General features: G+C 27.2%; 2 long non-coding RNA genes across 2 annotated transcripts; both read right to left on the bottom strand.

Annotated features, from left to right (window-relative positions):
• Positions 1 to 2,663: 2,663 nt before the first annotated feature.
• On the bottom strand, positions 2,664 to 3,239 carry LOC131657420 (uncharacterized). Its single transcript, XR_009300649.1, has 2 exons — positions 3,164 to 3,239; positions 2,664 to 2,911 (listed from the first exon to the last, which is right to left on the bottom strand). It is a non-coding gene; the product is annotated as an uncharacterized LOC131657420 (long non-coding RNA).
• A 2,594-nt stretch (positions 3,240 to 5,833) lies between these two features.
• On the bottom strand, positions 5,834 to 6,409 carry LOC131657421 (uncharacterized). Its single transcript, XR_009300650.1, has 2 exons — positions 6,334 to 6,409; positions 5,834 to 6,081 (listed from the first exon to the last, which is right to left on the bottom strand). It is a non-coding gene; the product is annotated as an uncharacterized LOC131657421 (long non-coding RNA).
• Between the last annotated feature and the right edge of the window lie 759 nt (positions 6,410 to 7,168).

Below are 7,168 nucleotides of genomic sequence, written 5' to 3' on the forward strand. Positions count from 1 at the left end.
GAAATCAAAATCAAAGTAATGCATAAAACACTCAAAAGAAATGAAGATTGATAACTTTAAGAACTCATTTTGCTGGATTTCGCCTTATATTATATATTTTTTTTTTGTAACAAGGCTAAGGTCTTCTCTATTATATAGGCACAAAAGTTTTTACTACTGTAATAAATATTAATATTTTATTTAGTAAATCATATACTTTATCACAACTCCTTTTTTAAAATTAAAGCATATATAATATTGAAATATATAAAAGCCATCATTTTAAGTTTAATAAATCAAAAGTAAATTAATAATGAATGTGTGGATCACTTTTTGTAAAATTTTTTAAATTTGTTCTAAAGGATTTGTAGTCCATGGTTTTGGTGGTGGTATTTTTTTGTGAGGCTTCTTGTGCGGATCTTGTTTTCTAGATTCAACAATAGTTGATTTGATGGATATTTTCCTGGAAACTTTATTTTTTTTTAATTTTGGGTCCTTGGATTATTTTTTATTTTATTTCTAGTCCTTATTATTTTATATTAGTTCTAGAAAAATTAATTTATATATTTATTGGTCATTGTAATATATATCATAATATAGTTTTGTTCATATGTCTTGGATATTGAAGAGATTCAAATAAAGTATGTTACAAATTACAAGGACAAAAACAACAAAACAATGACAAAAAGTAAAAATAAATTCATAAATAAATTTATAAGGACCAAAACAAAAGAACAATGAAAAAAAATAAGATAAAAAAAAATGTTTCCAAAGACCAGAACTAAAAATTATTCTAGATGTTAAGTCTATATTTTTAAGTAACCACTAGTCCTATTGGACAAATCTTGGTGATTTGTAGAACTTAGCCTTAATTAGTTATTTGTGTGAGCCTCCCCTTTATGGATGGTTGTGGTGCCTCACATTTGACTCATTGCCTTCTAATATATGGCACGTTTAGTTGGCTTTGTACATGTGAACAAATTTTTATTAAGATTGGCGTTCCTCAATTTGCATCCTTTTTTGTTATTGGCACTATCATCAAGGAGAGTTATTGTATTATTCAAATGTCATTTTCTAATGTGTTATGTTGGAGTCTAATGTGCTGATGACAACAATAAACCCTCATAGACTTTGTAAAAAAACCGATCAAATTCATTTACGTTCAAACTAAATTGTCCTACTATTGACATATGGAAAGGCTACGATAAAAGACAGTGAAGATCCAACCTCATATGTGGTGTACATAGCCAATGCAACACCTCCTACACCGGTAAAATTTTAAACTTCTCCTTGGCTTCTAGAACCACAATTGAAGAATTTGTAAAAATAATCATCATTGGGCAACTTGAATTAATCCTGAAAAAACAAGCTCTATAAGAAGTGACAACATATTTTTTTACTTTACAGTCCTTAAAATAGTATTATAGTATCGTGAAACCATCAAAAATAAAAAAGCATACCAAACACCAACATCATCTTTCTAGTTCCTTTAATTGTTGAATCAGTGATCTTATCTTGATCACCAAAGGCATGCCTTTCAATACATATTGGATTTGTCCAACTTGGAAATGTTAAGATCTTCACACACTTCCATTATAGTTGTATATAAAAACTATAATGGAAGCTAGAAAAGTAATTAGAACAAAAATGTAGTCAGAAAAAATACCAATATAGTATCATCTTGTAAAACATTAAAAAAAAAATTCAACAAACCTCAGTTACAACTGGAAATATTTCAAGCCATAGGTCTTCCTACAAAATCAAATTCAACGAAAGAAAATCTTAGTTAGGTCTAATTTATTCAAATAACCTAAATATTAAAACATCAAACATTCTTTGCCATCTTATTCTTTATAATATTAAAAAGAAAGATTTTTATTAAGCATTAAAAGCTACACAATAGGAAACACCTCAATTTTAATTAAACACAAATTATAATAAAATAAAACATGAACAGTTGAGATTTAAGTTAACGAGCGAACCTAATTTCATTTATCTTTAAAATAGTCAGGCTCAGTTTGGGGTTTTGAGGTAAATCAAGAATAGAGAAGAGCATAGGGAAGAAGAAGATTGAGAATGAGTAAAAAAATAAGGTTTTGAAGAGGTGAATAGAAAGTGTTGAATCCCGATTCAAAAACACGTTTTATATTTATATGTACCCACCCTAAAACATTTACAATAATGGAATGGTGAGGAGGTTGTTGAAATTGGAAGTGATGTTGTTGGTGGCGGCGGAGATCGTACTCTCTTTGCTCTTCAGATAACATGTCTCAACTTTGAACCAAACTAGGGTTACTTCCATTTTGAAGAAATGTGTTTCAACAATAACCAATTATAATAATAAATTTCAAATAATAAAAAATCCATGTCATATTAATACATCCGACTAGATAGCCATGTATGCATTTGTTAACGTTTCTTTACAAAATTTAACAGAAAATTCCAATTAGACTAACAGAAGTCTTTTTAAAGGACTAACATAAATATGATATATTTTATGTAGAAAAGCATTAAATTTTTTAAGAGTGGATTTAATATAATTTTAAAATTTAGATCATTGAATTAACATTATAAAACTTTGTTACATAAAACATTAGCAAGAAATGTTTATTAAGTGAATTCAATGATAATAACGAGCTTCTCAAACATCACAAAATGTTCTTACACATTATGAATTTTAAAGATAAGGTAAAATTCCTTTTCAATTTTTATTTTTATCAATGGTGATGATACATCATAATTCACTAAATAAAACAACAACAATTATCTTGTCCATGTGGAAACCAACATTGTCCACCTTTCTGAAATCCCTTTCTAAGACATTCTGTACCGCAATTTGAATTACAAACATCTATGCAGCAAGCATCTGGTGGTCCGTTTCTTCCGTAAGGACAATCTAGTTGTGCGGGAGTATCCAAACTAGTAGCAATTCCTGAAACAAACATAAATGAAAAAATATATGCACATAAGTTCACCTCATCATCTGTTTTTAAAAATTTAATCTATTATTATTGTTACTTCATACACTATTATTGAAGCATGCTGATTTAACATATAAAAGTTTTTAATCTCTATGAAAAATAAGGACTGTGATAACTAAAATAAATAAATTTCAATATAAACTAGTAAATTATTAAGTAAAAAAACAAAACATAAAAAGGATAGAACTGACTTCTCCCCTTACCTGAAATCAAAATCAAAGTAATGCATAAAACACTCAAAAGAAATGAAGATTGATAACTTTAAGAACTCATTTTGCTGGATTTCGCCTTATATTATATATTTTTTTTTTGTAACAAGGCTAAGGTCTTCTCTATTATATAGGCACAAAAGTTTTTACTACTGTAATAAATATTAATATTTTATTTAGTAAATCATATACTTTATCACAACTCCTTTTTTAAAATTAAAGCATATATAATATTGAAATATATAAAATGCCATCATTTTAAGTTTAATAAATCAAAAGTAAATTAATAATGAATGTGTGGATCACTTTTTGTAAAATTTTTTAAATTTGTTCTAAAGGATTTGTAGTCCATGGTTTTGGTGGTGGTATTTTTTTGTGAGGCTTCTTGTGCGGATCTTGTTTTCTAGATTCAACAATAGTTGATTTGATGGATATTTTCCTGGAAACTTTATTTTTTTTTAATTTTGGGTCCTTGGATTATTTTTTATTTTATTTCTAGTCCTTATTATTTTATATTAGTTCTAGAAAAATTAATTTATATATTTATTGGTCATTGTAATATATATCATAATATAGTTTTGTTCATATGTCTTGGATATTGAAGAGATTCAAATAAAGTATGTTACAAATTACAAGGACAAAAACAACAAAACAATGACAAAAAGTAAAAATAAATTCATAAATAAATTTATAAGGACCAAAACAAAAGAACAATGAAAAAAAATAAGATAAAAAAAAATGTTTCCAAAGACCAGAACTAAAAATTATTCTAGATGTTAAGTCTATATTTTTAAGTAACCACTAGTCCTATTGGACAAATCTTGGTGATTTGTAGAACTTAGCCTTAATTAGTTATTTGTGTGAGCCTCCCCTTTATGGATGGTTGTGGTGCCTCACATTTGACTCATTGCCTTCTAATATATGGCACGTTTAGTTGGCTTTGTACATGTGAACAAATTTTTATTAAGATTGGCGTTCCTCAATTTGCATCCTTTTTTGTTATTGGCACTATCATCAAGGAGAGTTATTGTATTATTCAAATGTCATTTTCTAATGTGTTATGTTGGAGTCTAATGTGCTGATGACAACAATAAACCCTCATAGACTTTGTAAAAAAACCGATCAAATTCATTTACGTTCAAACTAAATTGTCCTACTATTGACATATGGAAAGGCTACGATAAAAGACAGTGAAGATCCAACCTCATATGTGGTGTACATAGCCAATGCAACACCTCCTACACCGGTAAAATTTTAAACTTCTCCTTGGCTTCTAGAACCACAATTGAAGAATTTGTAAAAATAATCATCATTGGGCAACTTGAATTAATCCTGAAAAAACAAGCTCTATAAGAAGTGACAACATATTTTTTTACTTTACAGTCCTTAAAATAGTATTATAGTATCGTGAAACCATCAAAAATAAAAAAGCATACCAAACACCAACATCATCTTTCTAGTTCCTTTAATTGTTGAATCAGTGATCTTATCTTGATCACCAAAGGCATGCCTTTCAATACATATTGGATTTGTCCAACTTGGAAATGTTAAGATCTTCACACACTTCCATTATAGTTGTATATAAAAACTATAATGGAAGCTAGAAAAGTAATTAGAACAAAAATGTAGTCAGAAAAAAAAACACCAATATAGTATCATCTTGTAAAACATTAAAAAAAAAAAATCAACAAACCTCAGTTACAACTGGAAATATTTCAAGCCATAGGTCTTCCTACAAAATCAAATTCAACGAAAGAAAATCTTAGTTAGGTCTAATTTATTCAAATAACCTAAATATTAAAACATCAAACATTCTTTGCCATCTTATTCATTATAATATTAAAAAGAAAGATTTTTATTAAGCATTAAAAGCTACACAATAGGAAACACCTCAATTTTAATTAAACACAAATTATAATAAAATAAAACATGAACAGTTGAGATTTAAGTTAACGAGCGAACCTAATTTCATTTATCTTTAAAATAGTCAGGCTCAGTTTGGGGTTTTGAGGTAAATCAAGAATAGAGAAGAGCATAGGGAAGAAGAAGATTGAGAATGAGTAAAAAAATAAGGTTTTGAAGAGGTGAATAGAAAGTGTTGAATCCCGATTCAAAAACACGTTTTATATTTATATGTACCCACCCTAAAACATTTACAATAATGGAATGGTGAGGAGGTTGTTGAAATTGGAAGTGATGTTGTTGGTGGCGGCGGAGATCGTACTCTCTTTGCTCTTCAGATAACATGTCTCAACTTTGAACCAAATTAGGGTTACTTCCATTTTGAAGAAATGTGTTTCAACAATAACCAATTATAATAATAAATTTCAAATAATAAAAAATCCATGTCATATTAATACATCCGACTAGATAGCCATGTATGCATTTGTTAACGTTTCTTTACAAAATTTAACAGAAAATTCCAATTAGACTAACAGAAGTCTTTTTAAAGGACTAACATAAATATGATATATTTTATGTAGAAAAGCATTAAATTTTTTAAGAGTGGATTTAATATAATTTTAAAATTTAGATCATTGAATTAACATTATAAAACTTTGTTACATAAAACATTAGCAAGAAATGTTTATTAAGTGAATTCAATGATAATAACGAGCTTCTCAAACATCACAAAATGTTCTTACACATTATGAATTTTAAAGATAAGGTAAAATTCCTTTTCAATTTTTATTTTTATCAATGGTGATGATACATCATAATTCACTAAATAAAACAACAACAATTATCTTGTCCATGTGGAAACCAACATTGTCCACCTTTCTGAAATCCCTTTCTAAGACATTCTGTACCGCAATTTGAATTACAAACATCTATGCAGCAAGCATCTGGTGGTCCGTTTCTTCCGTAAGGACAATCTAGTTGTGCGGGAGTATCCAAACTAGTAGCAATTCCTGAAACAAACATAAATGAAAAAATATATGCACATAAGTTCACCTCATCATCTGTTTTTAAAAATTTAATCTATTATTATTGTTACTTCATACACTATTATTGAAGCATGCTGATTTAACATATAAAAGTTTTTAATCTCTATGAAAAATAAGGACTGTGATAACTAAAATAAATAAATTTCAATATAAACTAGTAAATTATTAAGTAAAAAAACAAAACATAAAAAGGATAGAACTGACTTCTCCCCTTACCTGAAATCAAAATCAAAGTAATGCATAAAACACTCAAAAGAAATGAAGATTGATAACTTTAAGAACTCATTTTGCTGGATTTCGCCTTATATTATATATTTTTTTTTTGTAACAAGGCTAAGGTCTTCTCTATTATATAGGCACAAAAGTTTTTACTACTGTAATAAATATTAATATTTTATTTAGTAAATCATATACTTTATCACAACTCCTTTTTTAAAATTAAAGCATATATAATATTGAAATATATAAAATCCATCATTTTAAGTTTAATAAATCAAAAGTAAATTAATAATGAATGTGTGGATCACTTTTTGTAAAATTTTTTAAATTTGTTCTAAAGGATTTGTAGTCCATGGTTTTGGTGGTGGTATTTTTTTGTGAGGCTTCTTGTGCGGATCTTGTTTTCTAGATTCAACAATAGTTGATTTGATGGATATTTTCCTGGAAACTTTATTTTTTTTTAATTTTGGGTCCTTGGATTATTTTTTATTTTATTTCTAGTCCTTATTATTTTATATTAGTTCTAGAAAAATTAATTTATATATTTATTGGTCATTGTAATATATATCATAATATAGTTTTGTTCATATGTCTTGGATATTGAAGAGATTCAAATAAAGTATGTTACAAATTACAAGGACAAAAACAACAAAACAATGACAAAAAGTAAAAATAAATTCATAAATAAATTTATAAGGACCAAAACAAAAGAACAATGAAAAAAATAAGATAAAAAAAAATGTTTCCAAAGACCAGAACTAAAAATTATTCTAGATGTTAAGTCTATATTTTTAAGTAACCACTAGTCCTATTGGACAAATCTTGGTGATTT

Source organism: Vicia villosa, linkage group LG3, assembly GCF_029867415.1.
Source record: "Vicia villosa cultivar HV-30 ecotype Madison, WI linkage group LG3, Vvil1.0, whole genome shotgun sequence".
Lineage (NCBI taxonomy): Eukaryota > Viridiplantae > Streptophyta > Magnoliopsida > Fabales > Fabaceae > Vicia > Vicia villosa.